Source organism: Macaca nemestrina, chromosome 12 (genome assembly GCF_043159975.1).
Source record: "Macaca nemestrina isolate mMacNem1 chromosome 12, mMacNem.hap1, whole genome shotgun sequence".
Lineage (NCBI taxonomy): Eukaryota > Metazoa > Chordata > Mammalia > Primates > Cercopithecidae > Macaca > Macaca nemestrina.
This window is the reverse complement of record NC_092136.1, coordinates 133,178,378-133,203,949: the sequence shown is the minus strand read 5'-3', so window position 1 is coordinate 133,203,949 and position 25,572 is coordinate 133,178,378. Positions and strand designations below refer to the sequence as shown.

General features: G+C 39.6%; 1 protein-coding gene and 1 long non-coding RNA gene across 5 annotated transcripts in view; one reads left to right on the top strand and one right to left on the bottom strand.

Annotated features, from left to right (window-relative positions):
• The window catches only part of LOC105476165 (opioid binding protein/cell adhesion molecule like), a 1,438,816-nt gene that overhangs the window by 44,448 nt on the left and 1,368,796 nt on the right, over positions 1-25,572 (top strand). The gene's annotated exons all lie outside the window — the stretch shown is intronic.
• LOC139357669 (uncharacterized) overlaps positions 2,457-25,572 on the bottom strand; it is a 35,011-nt gene continuing 11,895 nt past the window's right edge. The window contains exons 3-5 of the long non-coding RNA XR_011611288.1: positions 24,465-24,629; positions 23,984-24,151; positions 2,457-2,594 (exon numbers count right to left, since the gene is read on the bottom strand). This is a non-coding gene — a long non-coding RNA (uncharacterized lncRNA). The remainder of the gene's footprint in view (positions 2,595-23,983; positions 24,152-24,464; positions 24,630-25,572) is intronic.

The window sequence follows — 25,572 nt, the reverse complement described above, 5'->3', positions numbered from 1 at the left end:
ACGCAGCGTCATCGCTGGACCGGAATAATTCAGGAGCACGAGCTCTGGCCCTGGCAGGCCCCAGCCCGCCCTGCAGTGGTGCTTTTGCCACCCCGTCCTGCCTCCCTGGGCTTCAGCTTTGCTCCTGGGCTGCAGGAGCTGTGCCGGGCCAGTGGCTCTCAACTCTGGCTGTGCGTTACAGTCTCCACCTCAGCCCAACTCAGTTGGAATCTCTAGGGTGGGGTCTGGGGCTTCTCAAAAGCCTCCCAGGTAATTTTTTTCAATGTGCAGCTAGAACCGAGAGTCTCCAGACTAGCTCCGTGGTTCCCCAGCTGCGCTTGTCCGCAGCCGGGACAGCTGATGCCGAGGGCTCTGAGGCCTCACTTTAAACTGGGCTGCTGCTCTGGAGAGGGTACTGGTTTTCTGCTCAAGATTTTATGACAAGAAAGAGTTCTGCTGCTACAAAACACATCGAAAGCTTTGAAAATTGTTGGACTCAATTGTGTCTGCTGCTATTTGGCATTACTCATCATCTGAAACCTGATTTATTCTGGAAATTACTATTTCTTTTCATTTCTCATCATGGAGTCTAATAAATCCCCTTATATTTTAAGGGTTATCTTGAACATACCCCCGTAATAATAACAATGTAATGAAGTTTTGTTTTAATCACTATTAAAAGCATCAATATAATATGTTAACATTTAAAAATAAAAAGTCATATCCTGCTCTATGAATACGTCAGTAATTTACATAGACTGAATAAAAATTTGGAATTTATAACAGATGTCCTGTTATTTTCAGATGCCAACTGGAAATAAGGTTGTATTTACATATAAGCTATATATCCATATTTAAGTGAATATAAGTTACTTATCTTGTACTTTCAGCATCTGTGCATCTATTCATGTGTATATTCATTCACTTTTTTGCTTCAAGAATTACTCCCTATTGGAGGTTGGCTACAAGACTTTGTGCTATGGGAGGTGTGTGTGTGTGTGTGTGTGTGATAAATTTGGATATATGCTTATAAATACAGGAAAACATACACACTTGTATCAAGTATATGGCTATAGTTGTCAAAGATGCACATTTATTTCTAGATGCTATGGATTCGGTTTCCTGTTCACTGAATAAAAATAGTTTTCACAACTATTTTGGAAAAAAGTTTACAACGAATTTTACTCCTTCACTTGTGTAGTTCAAGATACCTGAAATATATTCGGTTAGAAAAAAAATAAAATCAGATGCAAGTACAGATATATGAGGGACATACCTGAAATAGTTAATATAATTAGAATGAACAATCACAAAATATGAAATAAGGACCCAATGTTTATAAATGCAGATGCCAACTAATGCAGAAAAACGTGTGTATAATGGGAAAGGAGAGAAAACAGTTGGGTTTCAGAGAAGCCCAGCTGTGTTTTTGGGAGAATTCGGATACATCACTATTTTTCGAACCTGGGGATGTTTTTAACTGATGCTGGGACCCATATCTCAGTCCCTACACTGGACCATCGGGGCGTGGAATCTCAGCGTCGGCGATGAACACTCTGATGCAGTCACAGTGGAAAACGACTGAACCTTCAGTGATGACTGGAGCTGGGGCACATTCCACACGGGAGTTAGGCCTAGATGTACATTATTTTTTGCAAGAAGCTGGCAAATTCTACAAGGAGTTTTGGTGTCATGGGAGGTTAGTTAGGTTATAATTGGCTCTAATTGGCTCTCCCCACCGCTGAACCATCGTCTGCCTAGAGCTGAGTGACACTCCAAAAGGGGAGAGATGTGCTCTGACCTTTGAAAACATCAAAGGAGTCACTTCCAGCACAGCTCTTATAGCCCAGTGCCCTGCAGCTCAGCAGGGCTAGGGCCGAGCCCAGCAAAACTGATAGGAAACAGCTCTTGCAGAGTAAGATTTTTATCTTTCCCCCTGGAACAGCAGTGCAGGCAGACTCTCAGAAAAAGGACTGGGGTGGGGAAGGAGGCAGAACCCCGACTTCCTAGCCAGCACCTGCTCGTTACCTGGTTTCACTACCACCCAGTATCTTTTGGGCTGCTAATTCCCCTTCTGATGGTGAAACAAAACTCTATACATGGGTGTGTTAGCGTGAATAGTAACCCTTAAAACATGAAGGGGTTTAATACTTATTACATACTAGGTAATCAGTCTTCAGCAGTTAACATACTTATAAGGCATCCAGGGCCTGATTTTACTCATGTCTCCAGTTTTATCTTTTACAGCTCCATACACCAAACACATGGAACCATTTCTCTTCCCTTAAATAAGCCTGTATTCACCTCTCTCTCTCTCTCTCTCTCTCTCTCTCTCTCTCTCTCTCTCATTATTATTATATTTTTTGGTCTCTATTCTCTGTGCAGTCAGCTCAGTGTGGACAGGGACTCTCATTACTTAATTAATCTCATAGCTCTCAGTAATGCAGTGCATTAGTCACGGTAGCAGGTGTTCAAATATTTGTTGAATGAGTCGAAAAGTATAATATGGCAAAGCCGTGAGATATTGCCTTAATTTCCCAGTGGTCTGTCATCCAAGTCAGAATGAGAAGATTGGAAGCCCACAAAGTGCTTATGTTCCAGGCGGTGACAGTCTGCTGTGGGAACAAACACAAGAGTAATGATGCATAGAGCCCAGGGCAGCAGGGGTGCAGAGGAAGTTTCTCTTTCTTTTCCAGGGGTACGTGTGGTAGGGAGCCAGCCTGGCAGAGGTGGACGGAGCGGCACAGCCGCTGTGAGACCCTGTGGATGGGGAATGGGTCAGGGCTTGCCTAAGGCCACTGGGGCCCCTGAGTGGCCAGAGGTGAGTAGACCCAGAAGGCCAGTGGTCTGTGTTTGAAGGAAAGTGCCAAGGATTAAAAAGGAGAACGATATATTTACATTAAATCAAGGTTATTGGAAGGAGCTAGGAGTGGACTAAAATAGGAAAGGTATGGTAAAGAGGCAGACACAAACAAGATCCGCTACTGCCAGAAGCAGCCTGGGACACTGGGTGTCGCTGTCGTGACATCCTTCGTGGGTGGGAGCACTGCATTCAAGGTTGGGCGGACTTCGTTCAGTCCCACCTCTGCCACCTATGAATTGCGGGCTCTTGGGTGGGACACTTTGCCTCTCTAAGCCTCTGAAAAATGGGGGTGTGATGCTTGCTGCAAGTACAGCTAAACTGAGCAGCAAGGACCCCTGAAGTCAGAGGAGGCAGAAGCTTTGAGCTAGGGCAGGCTCTTTGGCAGGTGGTCAGGAGACCTTGTCCGCTGCCTGGCCACCTCTTGGACCTTCCCCCTCCATGTGTGGCCTCCCCTCATGTTTGCAAGGAGGTCAGCAGCATCAACTGGTGGCAACGTGCTCCTTTTCTTTCTTTTTTTTTTTACGACCAACAGGACAAGGGGAGCAGCCTCTGTTCTCAGAATCCCTGAGCTGTGCTCCTCTGGAGTGTCACCCCCGGGCTGGAGGAGATGGCTGTGTTGGTTTCCTATTGCTGCTCTAACAGAGAGCGCAGACTCTGCAACTCAGAACCAGAGACTTCCACTGCCCCACAGCTCCAGAGACTGGAAGTGTGGGATCAAGGTGCTGGCTGGGCCCCCTTCCCTCAGGCAACGCTAGGGAAGGGTTTCTCCTGGCTTCCGGTGGTTCCTTGGGGTGTGTGGCTTACCTGCCCCTTGCCCTCCCCCCACACCCTGACCCCCATCTTCACAAGACCCTCTCCCTGTGAAGCTCTGTGTCCAAATTTCCCCTTTTTATTCGGCAACCAGTCATATGGGATTACGGCATATCCTAATTACCTCATTTTAACTTGATTAACCTCTGCAAAGACCCTGTCTCCAATGAAGGTCACATTCCGTGGTATTGGGTGTTAGGGCTTCAACATATCTTTTTGGAGGAAGACACAGTTCAACCCATAACCACAGTCCATCCCTGAACTCAACGCTGCAGAGGGAGAGACCTGGTTGGTTGGCTTAGGTCATCTGAGGGGGATGCATGTCGGGGAGTGGTTCGCAGGGCCCACACCCTCCTCACAGGTACTGGGAGAGTAACAGGAGCCCAGCACCTGGCACAGAGAGGGCTCTGGGAGTCTGGACTAGAGTCTACATATTAGCCATGTAACTTGGAGGAACATACTTATCCTCCCTAAACTTCAGCTGCAAAATGGAGATGATGCTCCATGCCTGGAAGGGTGGCTGCACCAACCCAGCAAGATGTCACTCCTGGAGGAAGTGCTCAATAAACGTGATTGTCACTGGGTGCCGCTGTTATGATTACTAAGTGCTCAATAAACGTGATTGTCACTGGGTGCTGCTGTTATGATTACTACTATAATACCTTGCTCTGACCATGGTTGAAGGATCTAAGTAGAGTCCTTAGAAGAGACAAGAGTGCCACCAGAAGACCTGGGGATGTGAGAGCCCTTGGCTTTGGAGACTTTGAAACTGAGGCTGTTGGAATGTTCAGGGGAAGATTTCTGGTAGTCAGCAAAGATACAGGCCTGAAGCTCTGGAGAACACTGGGGACCGATGGCTTTGTCACAAGGCAATTGCAGAACTATGCGTGTAAACCGGCTGACTTGGGACAGACTGAGAATAAGGTGAGAAGGAGGATGTGGTCCACACTCTGGGGTGCACCTGCACTTAGGCAGGGGGTGGCTGGAAAGGAACTCTATGGGGATCCAGAACCCCCGACAGCAACGTCTTATTTGAGGACACAAGATGTGAAAGGAAATGCTATAATTGAGTGGCAGGAGCTCCAGAGGAGGAGGGGGTCATTGAGCCAAGTCCCAGATCTAGTTTACATGTCCTCTGCCATGGCTTAATGGCTTTTGGGGAACAGAGAGAAGACTGACTCTGGAGAAAGGGAGCCAGGTGGCAGCGTTGTGGGAAGCAAGGCTCAAGTTGAGAGCTGAGCATTGGGTAGGAGCCTGGTGTTCTGGGAAATGAAAAGGGCAGAGGTGGAAGTGCGAAGGTCATCTTCTGGACTACAGTGGGTGATTGCAAGCTGGAGCCCAGTGTGGAGTTCAGTCAGGGCAGGATTCAGAAAAGAATGCCAGGTCAGGAACCCTTTATTGGATATCAGAGTCCTGGAGAGTAGAGGAAGCTCCTGCAGCCTTCAGCAGGGGTTAGGGTATCATGTCAAAGTTCTGCCCCAGCAGGCACCATTCAGGTAGAAGGTAACCCAGGCTTTGGGGGCTGAGGAAGCTGTGGTGGTTCTGGCCCACATGGATGCACTAATAGGCACAGAAAGCTAAAACTGTAGATGCACATTTGGGGCTGGGGGTGGAAATGATGACTCCTTAGGAGAAATATGCTATATAAATTCTAGGCATTTTTTCTGTAGTCTGGCCCAAGTTCAAGGCTCTGCAAATGTTTTAAACCAAAAAGAATTTTTTTCCAACCTTGTCAAAATACTTTGAATGGATAAAATGAATGCATACTCTAATTATTTAGTGGTTTCTTCTTAATTTGTGGGTCTAAGCATCATGCTTTTGTGATGCAGTCTGTGTTTATGGTTGGTTGACACATCCATTGTCTGCTCTACCATATAATCCCCTGGAAAAACAGGGATTGGCTCTATGTGAGTATACTTTTTATTGCTAGTAAAGTTCATGACTAAAGATAATTCTGCATGTTTCTTTTGGGGAGTACAAACTATTGAAAAGACATTCTTTCATTAATGGAAACTCTTTCCAGTGTGCAAGGCCATGACCAGGTACTAACATATTCATCTTCTGCAAGTGAAGACTGCAAGTGAGGGCAGTTGAGAAGTTGGCAGAAAACCCTTGGTTCCTGGTCTCCTGGCTGCACACACATGTCTTCTTTTAAGGCAGTCACTCCTAAATTTTGCTGCACATTGGAATCACCTAGACATTAAAAAAAGTCTCCAGACATTCTGATTTCATTGGTGGTATAATGGGCAACCTAAGCATCCTAGTTTTTACAAGCTTCCCAGATGATTCTGATGTGCACCAAAGTTTGGAAATCACTGTCATCAGGGCTACTCTCAGACAATTCAAATGAATAACATCATCATTGCATCTGTTAAAACACAAATAATAGAACACAGTATAAATCTCTATGATACTGGCTAATGAATCAGTGTCATAAGTGATTTACTGTGTTCCATACAATACTATAGACACTGTATGACAGTACTATAGAAACTGTATGACACTGTAAAATACTGTATGGAAGAGAATAAGTTGGTATTATCAATAGAATATAGAAAAGACTGAATAGCCTAGACTTAAGTATATAAATATTCAATGATATGCAGTAAAGGAAGACTCACGGATTGGTGAGGAAGGGATCTATTATTTAGTTAGAAATATTGCCTAGTTATTTTAAAATAATCATTGTAAATTGTTTAGATGTTAGGGGATTTGATAAATAACCTTCTCTACACTGCCCATGTTTAAAATGAGTTGAGAGATTAAGTCAGAAAGACAGAGGTCAATATATTACACTGATTACTTGCAGAGACTGGGTAGAGAATGTGGGTCTAGATGTGTTAGAAAACCAACTCGCTAATGCTTTGCACCTGGGCCAGAGAGACTTGCCCAGAAGGAGTCCCTGGCAGCACTAAACACTTCAGGTCTTCCCATGGGACCAACCCTCAAAGCCAAGGGCAGAGGGGCAGACTAGATGGGACTCCTGGTGGGAGTGCAGAGACAAAGAGGAAAGAGGAAGAGCCTAGCATTCTCTCTCATGCACAATCAGGTAAGTTGCTTGTCTCGTGTAAAAAACAAATAAGGAAGACAGCCCTCTACATGGAAGCTTGGAGGAATGGGGAGAGGGGGCTTGTGCCACCAAAGAGATCCTCTCTTTATACATGCACTAATTTCACATAGATTACTGAGTTAAATGTAAGAGAGTAAATCTTGTAAAAAACTAGAAGATATTTAGATGGCTGTTTTTCCGCCTTCCGAATGAGGATGGTTATTCTTAGCATTGGAATGTTAAAAAGAATCACAGAGGACTGGATCAATAACTTTGACTACATACAATTTTGGGGCTATGAGATTATTAAAGATTTTAAAAAATGAAGTTAATACAGGTTGGTGGGAGTACAAATTGAAGCAACCTCTCTGGATGTAAATTTTGCAATTTATTTTAAGAGCTTTAACATGTTCATATCTTTTGACTCAATAATTCCACTTTTAGAAACCTGAGAATGTAATCAATGGTAGGGTCAGAGATGTATATCCGAAGATGTTCATTCCAAGTTATTCATCGTGAAAAAATGGAAACACTTAAATACCCAACAATTCAAGGACTGTTAAGTAAGTGAGGGTGCCTCCCTGCTACAGGAGTGTTAGGTTTCCATTTTAAATGGAGCTTTTGAACACTTTTCAATGGGAAAATGTTTGCAAAAATTTAAAAAGTGCAGGGTATAAAAATAAATATATAATCCTAGTCGTGCAAAAAAATAAATTTTATTTTAGAAAATGTTGGAAGGAAATGCATCAAAATGTAAGTACTGATGAAGATTGTAGGTATTTTTGTTTAATTTTTGAAAAATAAAATTTCTGGTTTCTACATTTTTTTAGATAGATGTATTTTCTTTTAAAGTGGATATTCTCTGTTGAGATCTGAAATTCCTGGGGGCTTGAGCATTGAGCCTGCCAGTTTGGTAGCAAGGAAAAGAGAATGAAGATGACCTGGAAACAATGTGTGAATAGGAAGGGGGCGGGGCAGAGCTTCCCTACCCCAAGCTGAAACATCTAAGGGTGAAGACCACAGGCTGCTGGGAGTGGAGCAGGGTTCATGCCATCACCTCCTATGAGCAGATGTGTGGTGACAGAGATTTTGAAGGAATAGTTGGTACTTGCTCTTTTATTAATTTCTTAAAATAGGCAGTCAGCCGGGTAGATACACGCTCCATGAATCCTCCCAGGACTGATGGCAGCGAGGCCATGGTCCATGAAGTTTCTGGGGCGACAGCGCTCTGGGGAGAGATGTATGCGGCAGGCCAGAGCCAGGGAGCACCTTGGCTTTGTGCAGTCACAGGGCTGCTGGAATAAATCCAGGCACCTAATACTCCCCAACTTGCGCTGCAGCGCGAGCATCTGCTCTGCGTGGTCCTGCCCAGGCGCGCCTGCAGCTGCGCCCTAGCCCTGAGCCCAGCAGCGCCCGCTCTCTGCGCAGGGCACCCCCGCGGCTTTAAGTGGGACATCCAAAATAGCCCCCGTCTGTCGATCTCTCCACGGAAAGCCCGGTGCATTTGTATGGAAGTCTGCTTTGTAAAATTCCTAACTGTGATTTTGTCAAGGCTTGGAGACTTTGGCCTTGCACAGATTCAAATAGAACTTCCATTTCCTTCTGAGGAAGAGGAAAGACCAGACATGCAGTGAACAGCTGGCTGAGACCAGGACAAACCCATGTGGGGGAGCCCAGGTTTCCAACAATCATTCCATCAAAGTCAGGCTTTCCTCCAGCTCTTCTCCTTCTACCCCTCTTTAAAAAATGCCCCCTTTCCCTTAAGCCTAAATGCTTGAGAAAAGAAACAAACCAGAAAACAAAGGCGTTTTTCCTCGTATTGATACTTGATCTTGATGATTTGCTAGTTGAAATGTAGGAATATTGGGAAAAATTTTTTTAATCCTTTTTGAAAACATGCCATTTGTAAGAGTTTTGGAATTATTTATTTAAAAATAAACGTCCATAAACAACAGCTGAGGACAAGTGTGCTATCAGCTCCTCTCTTTGTATTAGGATCTCTGTATTTTCAGTGTAGCATGGAGCCCAGTTGTTATGGACGGCAACATTGACAGATCAGGGTGAGAAATGACTGACGGATTACTACCTTTTCCATATTTCTGTGGAACAGCATTGCCCCCTTTTCTGTAATGTATGCTGCTGAGTCCAGTCTAGTTTTAGTGTCTAAATTATTCAATAGTGCATGACATAATTGATGCAGGATTAGGAAGTCAGAACAACGTTCAGTGACAAGAGACATGGACAGCAAGGGTGAGGTGGAGATTTTTGCAATGTGCAGTGACGCTTCAGAAATATGTAATTACATAGTCAGCGGTACCCGGATGTTCCTCCCACTGTGCCTTTAACTGGGGTTTCTTCCTTCATTCTTGGCACAACAGTGGCTCTGTTGGCTTCATAGTTCTGCCTTGGAGGCAGGACCCTCTCTAGGCTATGGGAGTTTTCTGTAGAATTGGGACTAGGGTGGATTTGTGGCTAGAAAGGGGAAATGTTTCATGTCTCAATGTCTCATTTGCTTTTCCCCACTGACTCCAGCAGGCTCGCAGACCTAAATCAACTAGAGAACAGTAGGGAGGAGTGCAGGGAGAAGCAGCCAATCTGTTCCGGTGTCTGTCTCTCTGATCCTTGGAACAGGGAGACGGCGTCACCTCTGAGCCCAAGTGTTCTTGCATGTGGAAAGCGTCCTTTTAAAGCATTAGTTTTCAGCATTCTGTCAATTATGGCCTCCAAATCTGGCTGAGTAATTAAATGCCAGCTGACAGTAAATATCAAACTGCTTGGGAGCCGTAGCGAGAGATAGACAAGTGGATTCGGTGTGATTGCTTTGGTAATTTGCTTTTTAATCTTTAATACCAATTAAATGCAGGGGAGCTAAAGCCCATGCATTGCCCAGATGAGGCAGCTCATCAGCTGATGCCTTAAGCTGTCCAGTGTGGATTTCTTGGCTCTGGTGACTGCACAGGTCTTAGGAGGCAGGGAAGTTTGCCTGGCAGTGACTAGTGGACTCTATGCCATCAGCAGGCAGAGACGTCCCCTGCCCTCAATGGAGGGCCGCATGTCCTCAAAGGCATGCCCAGTAACCTCCCCTGTAGTTTCTCCTCAGTCGTCTCCAGCACCATTGTAGGTCTGGTTTAAGGCCCAATTTTTGTTTTTACCTTTTTGCTTTGTCAGGGAGGGGCAGAGAAGGAAGAGAAGCGATACTTATCGAGCACCTATCATGTGCAGTTATATAGGAGAGACTGCTCTTTGGTGACTCCTACCAAAACGCCATTACTAGCATGAGTGCAAGCCCACGGCCCCAAGATCACAGTGGTTCTCATCCAAAAATGACCCCTCACCAGGGGACATCTGACAATATATGGAGACATTTTGGTGGTCCCAGCTGGGACAGTGCTGCTACTTGCATTGAGTGGGGAGAGGCCAGGGTTGCCGCAGGGACCCTACAAGGCACAGCACAGCCCCCACACAACAAATAATTATCTGTCTCCAAATGTCCGTGGTGCTGAGGTTGAGGCACTTGCTCTAGAGCAAAAACAGAAACTTAAATGGAAAGCTATGAGAAAATTCCTGGGGTTATAGAGGATTTTTGAGCTCGTGGGTGGGGAAAGTAGACTTGGGGCAGACCAAGTCAGGCACAGTGATGGAAGATGAGAACCTATGGGGTTGGTTTTGCTTTCCCTCCATCATTACTTTAGAAAGTGCAAAGCCTGCCCTCATACCTATGGCAACTCAAGTTCTGGTTCAGGTGTTCCCCAGGAAAAATTGGTTGCAGGACAAAGGTCCTGTGCTGGTTAGGAACTGACAAAAGTAAGTGAGAACTCACATACATACCTCTTTTCATCTAACCCCCTTTCTACCCCCACTTCTCTACCCCCCGTGTATCTAAGTGTCTTGTTTTACTGCACTTTCTGGATGGATGAAAAGTAAAGTCTTGAACTAGGTAGCTGCTTTGTGGAGTGGAGGATGATTGGCTGCCATTCTCTGGTACCTGAAGTTCTCCCAACTAGGGTCTGTTCATCTGAGCGAATTAGGCTAATATTGACTCAGGTCCTGGCTTTCATTGTCTGACAGAGTAGCTGACAGTGCTAGGGAAAAGGGGCTTACTAGCAAATGTAATGAGACATTTGAGTGGTACAGCTATTTCAAAAGAAAAGTGGGATAGTGCATTACAGATTCCATCAGAAGCAGAAATATTAGAATGTCTAGACCAAGAGTTTAAAACAAGCCCAATAAACACACTAAATGAAAAAAAAGAAACCATAAAACAAGAATAAGAAAACATAAAATAAAAAAAGTAAACATTTGTATGTGAAATGTATAATAGTTGAATAAAGATGGGTTATTTAACAAAATGGATATAGCTGAGGAATTAATTCATAATCTGGAACACCAGCTTTTAGACATTTCTGAGGAACATGATAGAAAAAAATAAACAAAAAGCTAAAAGAGATGGAAAAGAGAAGCAGAAGAGTGCAAATCCTTCAATTAGAGTCTACAAAAACCAGCAATGTGGAGGAGATCAAAGGATATAAGAAATAAAAGTAGAAAACAGAAACTTTTGAGAGAAATAATACATACATATTTTCTGGAATGAAAAGAAATAAACAAAGACCTCAGATCCAAAGGGGACATATAGTGCCAAAGTGGAGAGATGAGGGAAAACCTCAAACCTTATTAATTGCAAAAGAGGAAATAAAAATTTCATAGTGAAGAACCTGGAAGATGCCATCTTACCTAAGTGTTACATCAACATCGTTTATCCCTGATAGGAGGCACTGAGTGGGGCGCAGCACCTCTCAATCTAAACATTAGACATCATCAGACAAAACCAAGTTGAAAACTTTCTACAAAACACCTGACTAGGGTTCTTCAAAAGTGTCAAGATCATGCAAGACAATGGAAGACTGAAGCACTGTGGCAGGCGCAAGGAGCTCATGAAGACAAGACATCTAGGTACAACGTGGGACCCAGGGTTGGAGCCAAAATACAAAATAGACATGAGGGGAAAATTAGTGATATGTGAATAATGTTTATAATTTAGTTAATAATGTCATACCATTGTTAATTTATTAGTTTTGTCAATTTACTGTATTTATGTAAGGTGCGAACACGAGGGAAAATGGGGGAAGGGAACAGGAAACTTTATCTTTTCAACTCTTCTGTTGCAAAGATTCTTTCAAAATAAAAAATAAAAAGCAAACAAACAAACAAAAGCAAACGCCAATTATCTCTAGCGCTGAAAAATTTGGTATCAAACTAATGATTGTATGGGAGTCCCAATGGCTCCACATCCTTGCCAGCACGTGATATAGATGTCTTTATAATTTTGGACATTCTAATATATGTGCAGTGGCATATCACTGTGGTCTTGATTAGCACTTGCTTAATGACTGGTGACTTTGGGCACTTGTCATATGCTTATTTGTCATTGACTTGATGAAGTATCTGTTCAGACCTTTTGTCTATTTTTTAAATTTGACGTTTTTTTTTTCTTGCGTGTTGAAAGTATTTAATATATTCTGGAAACAAATCAGTTATGTGCTTTACAAATATCATCTTGCACATTTTGTGTTAACATCCAAACTTCTAAAGGAAATCTAGGATAAGGTCTTTGTAAACTTGGGTTAGGCAAAAGATTTTCAGAAACAACACTGAAAGCGCAACCTATCAGATAAAACATTAATAAGTTGAACTTCATTGAAATTAAACTTTTCTAATATCTTTGCTTGGTCTTTGTATTAGGATAATGCTGGCTTCATCAAATAGGTTTGAAAATGTTTTCCTTTTCTGTTTTCTGGTAGAGGTTGTATAGAAATTTGTATAATTTCCTCCTTAAATATTTCATAGAATTTGCCGGTAAACCATATCAGCCTGGAGTTTTCTGTTTTGGAGGATTTTAACTACAATTTTAATTTCCTTCATAGGTATATGGCTATTCAGGGTAGCTATGTCTTCTTGAGTGAGTTTTGGTGGCCTGTGTCTTTCAAAGAATTGATTCATTTCATCCAAGATTTCAAATTTATTAACATGAAGTTGATACTAATATTTCTTCATTATCATTTTAATAACTAGAGGAGCAGTAGTGGTATCTCCTTTTTACTTCCCTAAACCACTGATTTTTGTCTTTTTCTCTTTTTCTTAATTGGGCAGTCTGACTAGAAGTGTATCACTTTTACTGCTTTTTTCCCTCTAAAATCCGGTTTGGAATTTTATTGATTTTTCTCTATTTTTTTCCCACTTTCCACCTTATTGATTTTTGCTCTTAACTGTATGATTTCCTTCTTTCTTTTTGCTTTGGGTCTAATTTGCTCTTCTTCAGGTGGAACCTTAGATTGCTAATGTGCGATCTTCATTCTTTTCCAATGTAAGCATTTAATGTTACGCATTTCCATCTAAGCACTGCCTTAGCTGCATCCTGCAAAACATGATATTCTGTGCTTTAATTTTCATTCAGCTTAAAAATATTTCTAAAACTTTCCTCGAGGCTTTCTCTCTTTTAGTAGTGTATTGCTTAATGTCCATATATTTAGATATTTTCCAAATATCTGTTACTGATTTCTAGTTTCATTCCTTTATAGCTTGAGCCTGTACTTAGTACAATTTCTATTCTTTTAATTCTGTTAAGGTTATTTTATGTCCAAGAATGTAGTGAATTTTGGTGAATGTCCCATGTAAATTTAAGAAGAATGTGCATTCTGTGTCAATTAGGTCAAATTTGGCCTAGAGTGTTGTTCAGAACTTTTATATCCTTAGTGGTTTTCTGTCTACTTGTTCTGTTAATTACTTGGAGAAGGCTGTTGAGGAGTTCAACTATAATTGTGAGGTTGGTTATTTCTATTTCAGTCATATAAGCTTTCACTCATATATTTTGAAGTTCTGTTACTTATTGCATACACAGGTAAGATTCTTATTTTTGAGAATGAAACCCTTCATCATTATGTCATGCCCTATTTATCCCTGATAATATTCCTTATTTGTAAATCTACTTTGTTTGATTAAAATAGCCCTCTAGTTTTCTTTTGGTTAGTGTCTGCATAGTGTGCAGTGAAGAGTTATCATAGTAGACCTAGGTTGCCATTCTTAGAAAGGCCTATGGCAAGGCTGACTCTTGACTGGGATCTCGGAACTTGGATTTCAGTGTATCCCCACCATTCCCTCACTGATAAGGGTAGCTCAGTGTGCAAACAATGCGGTTTGTGCTGAACATCTGATTTCCTTCTGGGAGTCTGGATTTTGCTATGTGTTAGGCAGAGAGTGCCAACATGACTCGCCCCCAGTAAAAGCTTTGAGTGCTGCGTCTCTCTTGGGCTTCCCTGGGTAGAAACACTGCACATGTATTGCTGCATTTTGAAACACTGCACAAGTATTGCTGCATTTTCTTTGTTATGGGAGGGACAAAGCATAAGGAAGCCTGCATATGGATTCCTTTAGACGTGTTTTCTTTTTCTTTTTCTTTTTTTTTTTTTGAGAGAGGAAGCCTTGCTCTGTTACCCAGGCTGGAGTGCAGTGGTGCGATCTTGGCTCACTGCAACCTCTGCTTCCTGGGTTAAAGCAATTATCTGCCATAGCCTCCTGAGTAGCTGGGATTACAGGTGCCTGCCACCATGCCTGGCTAATTTTTGTATTTCTTTTAGTAGAGACAGGGTTTCACCATCTTGGCCAGGCTGGTCTTGAACTCCTGACCTCATGATCTACCCACCTCAGCCTCCGAAAGTGCTGGAATTACAGGCATGAGCCATTGTGCCCAACCGTCCTCTGTCTTTTTCTTTGTAACATGGCTGTGTGTCCTTACTACCCACTGTAATAAACTTTAGCTGTGAGTATAACTATATGCTGAGTCCTGTGAGTCCATCTAGCAAATCTCAAGACATAGTGGTGATCTGAAGACCCCCAAATACTTCATTTATCATTTTCATCCTTTATTGTTGTTGCTTGAACATTGTTTTGTTTTAATTACACTTTTTATTTGGAGATAACTTACATTCAGTTGTAAGAAATAATACATAGAGGTCCCATGTACTCTCTTTCACATTACTCCTAATAGTGACATTGTGTTAGTCTGTTCTCACATTGCTATAAAGAACCACTTGAGACTGGTTAATATATAAAGAAAAGAGATTTAATTGAGTCATGGCTCTACAGACTGTACGGGAAGCACGGCTGAGGAGGCCGCAGGAAACTTACAGTCATGGCGAAGGTAAAGGGGAAGTAGGGACGTCCTGTGTGGCCGGAGTAGGAGGAAGAGAGTGAAGCAGGAGGTGCTACATACTTTTAAACAACCAAATCTTGTGAGAACACTCACTCACTGTTGTGAGAACAGCAAGGGAGAAATCAGCCCCCATGATCCAATCACCTCCCACCACACCCCTCCTCCAACATTGGGGATTGCAATTTGACATGAGATTTGGGCAGGGATACAGATCCAAACCCTATCAGGCATTTTGCAAACCATAGCACAATATCACATCCAGGATACTGATGTTGACACAGCCAAGACACAGAACAATTCTATCACCACAACAATCCCTCATGTTACTCTTTTGTAGCCACACCCACTTTCCTCCTGTACTCACCGTTTCCATTTCTATAATTTTTATCATTTCAAAATGTTGTAGAAATGGAACCATACAGCATCTGACGTTTTGAGATTGACGTTTTTTCACTCTGCATGGTGCCCTTTAGAGCCATACAAGTTGTTGTGTGTATTGACAGCATTTTCTTCATTTTCTTTTGTATTGCTGAGTAGTATTCCATCATATAGGTTGTACCACAGTTTGTTTAACCGTTCACCCAGAAGGACATCTGTTTCCAGATTTGGACTATTACAAAAAAAATTTCATAAGTAAGTCTTTTTGTGAATATAGTTTATTTATCTGAGATAAATGCCCAGGAGAGTAAATGCTGTTTCAAATGATAGTTGCACGCTTATTTTTCAAGGAACTGACAAACTTTTCCAGAATGGTTGTTCTATTTTACATTCTCACTAGCAATGAATATATGAATATTCTAGTTTCTCTGACTCCTCACTGGCATTTGGTTTTGTCCCAGTTTTTTATTTTTGCCATTCTGATAGGTGTGTGATAATAAATAATTATGCTTTATATTTGGATTTCCTGGATGGTTAATAATGCTGAATAGCTTTTGTGTGCTTATTTGCTATATCCTCTTCAGTGAATATAGCATGTCTACTGAATGAAATGTCTTTTCGTTTTTTTTGTGTCAATGATCTAATTTTATTGCTTCTTCACCGTTGAATTTTAATAAGAGTTTTTAAAATATATTCTAGATACTAGTCTCCTGTCAACTATGTGGTTTGCAGACATTTTCTCCCAGTCTATAGTTTGTCTTTTAACCAGTTAACAGGATCTTTTAGAAAGCAAATTTTTAATTTTGAGTAAGTCTAACTTAGCAATTTTTCCTTTTATAGACAATGGTTTTGGTGTTAAATTCGAGAACAATTTGCCTAGTTCTAGATTCCAAAAATTTTCTCCTTTCTTTCTTAAGATTTTATAGTTTTACATTTTATATTTAAGTCCATGATTATTTCAGTTAATTTTTGTAAAAGTGTGAGTCTTTGGTTGAGGTTCATCTTTTTATTGTCTGTGGGTGCTGTTGAGAAGGCTTTCTGCCATTGAATTGCTTTTGTACTTTTGCCAAAAAGCAGTTGAACATATTTGTGTGGGACAGTTTCTGGATTCTTTGCTCTGTTGCATTGATCTATGTGTCACATCAATGTGATTAGCACCAATACCACATAGTGGAGTACTGTAGCTATATAATAAGTCATAAATTAGAATGACCACTTTATTAGTCTTTTAAAAATTGTTTTAGCAATTCTAGTTCTTTTGCTTTTCAATTTAAATTTTAGGATAGTCTTGTTTACATTACAAAACATCTTGATAAAATTTTGATAGGTATTGTGTTAAATCTGTATATCATTTTGGGAAGAATTGACATAGTTGAGTATGCTGACTCTTAAAATCAATGAACATGGTATAACTCTCTATTTTTTAAAGATCTTCTTTGATATCTTTCATTGGTACTGTATCGTTTTCAGGGTGCAAGTTTGCATATATTTTGTTGCATTTATAACTAAGTCTTTATCTTTTTAAAAAGTAATTGTAATGATAATGCATTTTTAACTTCCGTGTCTCTGTTCATTGTTAATGTGTAGAATTACAGTGATTTCTGTGTATTATCTCATATCCTAAGATCTTGATGAACTCAAATGTTAGTTACAGGAACTTTTGTTTTAGATTCTTTGTGGTTTCTTACATAGACAGTCATATCATCTGCAAGTAGGGAAAATGTATTTTTTCTCTTATGATCTCTCTGCCTTTTATTTCCTTTCCATGACTTACTACACTAGCTAAAACTTCTAGCACACTTTTGAATAAGAGTGGGGAAAATAGGCATCCTTGCCTTGTTTCTGATATGAGGGGGAAAACCTTCAGTCTTTCACTATTACATACAATGCAATCTGTAGCTATCTTGTAGATACTCTTCAAAGAGTTGAGGGAATGTCCCTTTCTTTCTTTTTTTTTCTGAGCATTTTTATCATAAATGGTTGTTGAATTTTGAAAATCTTATTCGTCTTTTTTGGAAGACTTTCTTTTTGAGCAGTTTTAGTTTTATGGCAAAATTGAGAGGGAGTTACAGATATTTCCCATATGTCCTCTACCCCCATATATGCACAGCCTCCCCGACTATCAACATTCCCCATCAGAGTGATACATTGTTACAACTGATGCACCTATATTGACGTATCACTATGAACCAAAGCCCATAATTTACATTAGGGTTTGCTCTTGGTGTTGTAAATTCTGAGTTTAGACAAATGCATGACGACATATATTCATCATTATAGAATCATACAGAATGTTTTCGTTGCCCTAAAAATCATCTTGGTTTCACTCATTCACTCTCTTTCCTGCATCAAATCCTGGAAACCTCTGATCCTTTTATTGTCTCCATAGTTTTGCCTTTTCTAGAATGTCATATAGTCAGAATCACACAACATGTAGCCTTTTTAGATTGGTTTCTAATATGCATTCTAGTTTTCTCCATGCCTTTTCATAGCTTGATAGTTCATTTCTTTTTAGTGCTAAATAATATTCTATTGTCTGGATGTAACACAGTTTATTCATCCATTTACTTACTGCTTCACAGTTTTGAATTTTGACAAACACTTTTCTGCATCAATTGCTATGATTGTATAATTTTCCCTCTTTAGCCTGTTAATATGGTGGGTTGCATTTATTGATTTTGAGATATTGAACAAAACATGGATTTTGAAATTTTGAATATTGAATCCCTGGAATAAACCCCACTTGGACATGGTATATAGTTCTTTTTATATAGTGCTAAATCCTATTTGCTAATATTTTGTTAAGAATTTTTTTGTATCCATATTCATGAGGAATATCAGTCTGCAGTTTTATTTTTTTGTACCATCTTTGCCAGATTTTGGTATCAGAGTAATACTAGCTTCATAAAATGAATTGGGATGTGTTCTCTCATCTTCTATTTTCTGGAAGAGATAGTGTAGAATTGGTGTTAATTCTTGTTTAAACATTTGGTAGAACGTCCAAACCATCTGGTCCTAGAGATTTCTTTTTCGGGAACCTATAAATTATAAATTCAATTTCACTAATAGTTATCGGGCTATTCAAATTATCTGTGTCATATTAGGTGAATTGGGGTGGTTTGTGTTTTTGGAGGAATTGGTCCATTTTATCTAAGTTGTGAAATTTATATATGTAGCATTATTGATAATATTCTCTTACTATTTTTTTGATGTCTGCAGGGCCAGTGTTGATGTAACCTGTTTCATTCCCAATATGGTATCTTGTGTCTTCTCTGTCAATTTTATTGATTTTCAAAGAATCGGCTCTTAGTTTCATCGATTTTCTTCATTGGTTTTCTGTTTTCAACTTCATTGGTTCCTGCTCTTTATTGTTTTCTTTCTTCCACTTACTTTGGGTATTTTTGCTGTTTTCCATGTGAGGTGGTAATTTAGATTATTGATTTGAGACTTTTCCTCTTCTCTGACAAATGCATTTAGTGCTATAAATTTCACTCTTCACTCTGCTTTAACTATGCCCCACATTTTTTGATATGTTGTATTTTCATTTTCATTTGGTTAAATGTGTTTTTTAAATTTCCCTTGAGACATTCTTTTTGGCCTATGGGTTATTTGTAAGTGTGTTTTTTAGTTTCCAAATGCCTGAAGATATTCTTGTTCTCTTTCTATTATTGGTTTTTAGTTTTATTTCACTGTAACTGGAGAACACAATTTGTATGATATTTGAAAAGAATACATATTCTACTGTTGTGTGGAGTGTTCTATTAGGTTCTGTTGGTTATTGGTGTTGTCAAGTTCTTCTATATTGTTACTTATCTTCTCACTAGTTGTTCTATCAGTTGTTGAGAAAGGAGTGTTGAAGTCTCCAACTATAATTGTGAATCTGTCTATTTATCTTTTTACTTCTATCAGTTTTGCTGTACATATTTTGCAGCTCTGTCATTTGGTGCATACAGATTTAAGATTGCTTTTTTTTTTTTTTTTTTTCCAGTAAATTCATTCTTTTTTTTTTTTTTTTTTTGAGACGGAGTCTCGCTCTGTCGCCCAGGCTGGAGTGAGTGACGCGATCTCGGCTCACTGCAAGCTCTGCCTCCCGGGTTCACACCATTCTCCTGCCTCAGCCTCCCGAGTAGCTGGGACTACAGGCGCCTGCCACCACGGCTGGCTAATTTTTTCTAATTTTAGTAGAGACAGAGTTTCACCGTGTTAGCCAGGATGGTCTCAATCTCCTGACCTCATGATTCGCCTTCCTCAGCCTCCCAAAGTGCTGGGATTACAGGCGTGAGTCACTGTGCCCAGCCAGTAAATTCATTCTTTTATCAATATATAATGTCTCTTTCTGTCTCTCGTAATTTTTTTTGCTTAAGTCTACACTATCAAATATTAATCTAGCTCTCCTGATATCTTTTGATTAACATTTTTACTGTATAATGTTTTCCATCCTTTTTCTCTCAACTTGCCTATGTTGCTCCATTTAAGTGAGTTTCCTTTAAACTGCAAATAGTTGGATCATTAAAAAAAAATCACTCTGCCAATTTCTTTTCAATTGGTGTATTTAGACCATTTAGATTTAATGAAATTATTGACATGTTAGGGCTTAAGAATATTTTATTTTTTTGTTTTCTGTTTGTTTTCCCCTTTTTCATTTATTTGTTTTCTTTTCTCAGCTTTTTTTTGTGTTACTTAAGCATTTTTTGGAATTTTATTTTGAGTTATCTGTACTGTTTCTGAGTGTGTTTCAATGTATATTCTTTTTAGTGGTTTTTCTATGATTTATATTTTATTTTTTAAAAATTATTTATTTGTATTTCTTGTTGGTATATTATTGATGTACATATTTTTGAGGGTACACATAATATTTTGATACCTGTATACAGTGTGGAATGATCAATTCAGAGTAAAAATTCACATTTTATATACATGTAATTTACCACAATCTACTAGTGTTGCCATTTCATCATTCAAATTAAGTATACAAACTTTACCTCCTTTTATGTCCCTCTTCCTTCCTCATTTATAGTGCAATTGTCTCAATATTTCTTCTATGTATATTTAGAATGACATTAGTTGTGTGATAATTTTTCCTTCAACTATCAAACATAGTTAAGAAAACTCAAGAGAAAGAAAACCTATTTTATTTAACCATATATTTGTATACCATGTTCTTTCTTCCTTTCTGGTGTTCCAAGTTTCTTTCTTTTATCATTTCTTTGTGGTTTAGGAAACTTTTGTTAGCTGTTCTTTTAGGGTAGATCGTTTGACAAGTTTCTCTTAGATTTTCTACATTTGAGGGTGTCTTTATATCTTCATTCCTGAAAAGTAGTTTTACTGGGTATAGAACTCTGGGGTCACAGTTCTTTTCATTTAACACTTAAAATATTAAGCGTTAAATTTTAAGTGTTAAATAATACTTAAAATATTAAGTGTTAAGTGAAAATGCCACTTCTTTTTCTCTTTCATGGTTTCTGATGATAAATCCACTATCATTTAAGTTGTGGTTATTCACATAGTTATGGTGTCATTTTTTCAAAAATTTTCTTGGTCTTTTTTTTAAAAAAATCTTAATTATGCCATATTTTAGTTTAGAATACTTTGTATTTAAGCTGTTCGGTTTGCTCAGTTTTTTGAATCTGTGGGTTTATGTCTCTTGCCAGGTTTGAGAAATTTTCAGCCACTATTTATTTGAGTACTTTTAGCCTTAATTTATTTTTTTCAAACTTTAAATTATTTATGTATTTATTAATTTTAATTTTTAATGTATATGGATACATAACAGTTTATGGACTACATGTGATATTTTGATACAAGCATAAAATGTGTAATGATGAAATCTAGACAGTTGGGATTTTCACCACCTCAAACATTTGTTTTTTTCTTTGTGTTGAGAACATTCCAAATCTACTCTTCTAGCTATTTTGAGACAGATAGTAAGTTATTATTAACTATAGTCACCCTATTGTGATATTGAACACTAGATCTTATTACTTCTAACTGTATTTTTGTATCCATTAACCAATCCCTCTTTATCCCCATCTCCTTACTGCCTTTCCCAGACTTTGGTAACCACCATTCTATTCATCATCTCTATGAGACCAATTCATTTCAAGTATGTTTGTAATTGCATGTCAAAGCATTTTCTATTATTTCTGCCCTAAAATCTATGTCAGATGATTCGAACATCTCTGTCATCTCAATGTTGGCATCTATTGATCATCTTTTTTTTTCCCCCCAAACTCAATTGAGATTTCCCTGGTTCATGGTATGACTAGTTATTTTTAATTGAAACATTTTCATATGATATTATGAGACTCTGGATCATATTTAAATCTCTTTTAGCTGGCTTTTGCTGACACTGCTTTAAAAGGCAAAGGCAGCATTTCTACCTTATTACTGACAGGGAGAAGCAGAAGTCCAGGTTCCTCATTCAGCCTCTATTGGCACCCAGGGCAGGAGCTATTCTTTACGGCTGGGTGAGGGTGGGAGTTCCGGCTCCCAATGTGGTCTCCACTGACAGTGCAGTGGAGATGGTCTTGTTAATTCTGAGTGATAGGGAAGGTCCTGATGTTCCACTAGGCTTCCTCTGACACCACCCCAGCAGGAAGGTGGAGGAATGCCTTGTTACTGATGGGTTAGAGTAGAAGTCCAGGCTCTCTATACAGTCTCCACTGGAGGTGTGTGAGTGAGGGAGATTTTCTAAATGGCTGATGGAGATGAAGTTCTGGCTCCCTACTTGGCCTTTCCTGATACCACCTCAGCAGGGAAGTTGAAGTCCCTTGTACAGCCTGGTGAGCGTGGAAGTCTAGGCTCTTCAGGTGACTTTTGTTAGCATGTGTATGAATGCAGCTATAGCCTTCCCAGTGATGTTTGTTTGCAACAGAGTGGTTGTTGTTCAGAATTTTCTGTCTTGCTACCTCTTTCCTGGTCCTTTGTTTAAAGAGAGAGGGCTTTTGTTTGGGCTTATTTTATCTTTGGTATTTCTGGGTTGCCAACTTCTTCAACCCCAAGTCTGAACTATACAGGCATACCTGTAAGATATTGTGGGTTCAGTTGTACATCATTGTGGTAAAGCAAATATTTCAATAAAGCAAGTTACACAAGTTTTTGGCTTCTCGGGGCATGTACAAATTATCTTTATGCTATATTATAGTCTATTAAGTGTTCGATAGCATTGTGTCTAAAAAACAAAGTAGGGACCTTAATTAAAAAACATGTTGTTGCTAGAAAATGCAACTGATCATCTGAGCCTTCAGCATGTCATAATGTTTTTGCTGGAGGAGGACCTTGCCTTGTTGTTGGTGGCTGCTGACTGATCCAGGTGGTGGTTGCTAAAGGTTGGGGTGTCTGTGGCAAGTTAAAAAAATAAGACAACAATGAAGTTTGCCTCATCGATTGATTCTTCTTTTTGTGAAAGATTTTTCTGTAGTAGGAAATGCTGCTTAATAGCATTTGACCCCTGTAGAACTTCTTTCAAAATTAAAGTCAATCCTCTCAAACCCTGTCACTGTATCAACTAAATGTATGCAATATTCTAAATCTTTTGTTGTCATTTCGACAATGCTCACGTTATTTTCACCAGGAGCAGATTCCATCTCAAGAAACCACTTCCTTTGCTCATTGATAGAAAGCAACTCCTCATCTGTTCAAGTTTTATCATGAGATTGCAGCATTTCAGTCACATTTTCACCTCCACTTCTAATTCTAATTCTCTTGCCATTTCTACTGCATCTGCAGTGACTTCCTCTCCCAAAGTCTTGGAGGAAGTCATCCATGAGGGTTGGAATCAACTTCTTCTAAACTCATGATATTTTGACCTCTTTCCATGAATCACGAATGTTGTTAATGGTATCTAAAATGGTGACTTCTTTTCACATTTTAATTTATTTTGTCCAGAAGCATCAGAGGAATCACTATCTCTGGCAGCTATAGCCTTACTCTCTCTCTCTCTCTCTCTCTCTCTCTCTCTCTCTCTCTATATATATATATATATATATATATATATATATATATATTTTTTTTTTTTTTTTTTTTTTTTTTTTTGAGGCAGAGTCTCACTCTGTCACCAGGCTGGAGTGCAGTGACGTGATCTCGGCTCGCTGCAATGACTGCTGCTCGGGTTCAAGTGATTCTCCTGCCTTAGCATCCCAAATAGCTGGGACTGCAGGCACACACCACCATGTCCAGTAAAATATATTTCTTAAATAATAAGACTTATAAATCGAAATTACTCTTTGATCCATGGACTGCATTGTGTTAGCAGACATGAAAACAGTATTAATCTCCTTGTACATCTCCATCAGAGCTCTTGGGTGACTAGGTGCATTGTTAGTGAGCAGAAATATCTTGGAAGGAATTTTTTTTTTTTTTTTCCTGAGCAGGAGGTCTAAACAGTGGGCTTAAATTATTCAGCAAACCATGCTTTAAACAAAAATGTTGTCATCCACGCTTTCTTGTTCCATTTGTAGAGCACAGACAGAGTAGATTTAGGATTTTCAGAATGGTAAATTAGAATTGGCTTCAACTTGAAGTCACCAGCCTCATTAGCCCCTAACGAGAGAATCGGCCCGTCCTTTGAAGCTTTGAAGCCAGGCATGGGCTTTTCCTCTCCAGCTATAAAAGTCCTAGTTGGCATCTTTTTCTAATGTAAAGTTGTTTTGCCTTCACTGAAAATCTGTTGTTTAGTGTAGCCACCTTTGTAACTTACCTCAGCTGGATCTTCTGGATGACTTCCTGTAGCTTCGACACCGGTGCTTGTAACTTCACCTTGCACTTTTATGCTATGGAGACAGAGATAGCGCCTTTCCTTAACCCTCAGGTACCAAGCTATGCCACCTTCTAACTTTTCTTCTGCAGCTTCCTCACTTCTCTCGGCCTACAAAGAATTGAAGAGTTAGAGCCTTGCTTTGAATTATTATTAAAATAATAATAAATAATAATAATAATGAAGCTTGAGTTATTGTGAGAGTTACCAAAATGCGGCACAGAAACGTGAAATGAGCACATGCTGTTGGGAAAATGGTGCTGATAGACTTGCTTAAGGCACTGTTGCCAGAAACCCTCAGTTTAAAACAACAACAACAACAACAACAACAACAACAAAACCGTATCTGGAGAGTTTCAGAAAGTGTAACACAGTAAAATGAAGTATGCCTGTATGAGACAAAAGGAATACAATGGGAACTCACCATTGTGTTATTCCTTAGGACTTAAGGTACCTAAAGGTCTTCCTTCTTCTCTTTACACCTTTCAGTTTTCTTCTGTTTGCTTTGTATAGAACTCCAGGATATTTAATTATATGGCCAGCTCCCTATATCCACAGGTTCCACATCCACAGATTCAACCAACCACAGCTAAAAAAATTAGAAAAAAATTAACAATACAATATAAATTAGTAAAAATAAAAATACAGCATAAGAACTATTTACACAGCATTTACATTGTATTAGGTATTATGAGTAATCTAGAGATGACTTACAGTATGTGAGTATATTATATGCAAATATTACACCATTTTGTATAAGAGACTTGAGTGTATAAGAACTTTGATATCTGGGATGATGGAGTCGATCTCCTGCAGATACTGAGGGATGACTGTACTTAGCTGGAGGAATGAGGAAAGTACATTTACTTCATCTTCCCTGAAGCAGAAATCTCATACTTTTATTTTTTAACCTATCTTTGTCTTTATATTTGCTGTGGGTTCTTGCAGGTAGCATATTGTTGAGTGCTACCCACTCTCTTTCTGTAATCTAAGCTGGTAATGTCTGTCTTTTAACTGATATGTTATACCATTGTACTATTCACATATAACATGATGATTGATATATTTACACTTTATTTTACTACCTTGTTAGTATTTTTCTATTTGTTCCATCTATTCTTCTTTTTTTTTTTTTTTTTTTTTGAGACGGAGTCTCGCTCTGTCGCCGGGGCTGGAGCGCAGTGGCCGGATCTCAGCTCACTGCAAGCTCCGCCTCCCGGGTTTACGCCATTCTCCTGCCTCAGCCTCCTGTGTAGCTGGGACTACAGGCGCCCGCCACCTCGCCCGGCTAGTTTTTTGTATTTTTTAGTAGAGACGGGGTTTCACGGTGTTAGCCAGGATGGTCTCGATCTCCTGACCTCGTGATCCGCCCGTCTCGGCCTCCCAAAGTGCTGGGATTACAGGCTTGAGCCACCGCGCCCGGCCCTATTCTTCATTTTTTTCCCACTTTTTCTGCATACTCATGGAGTATAACCAGAATATACTCTTAAATAAAATTATATTACTTCATGTGTAGACTAAGGACCTTACAA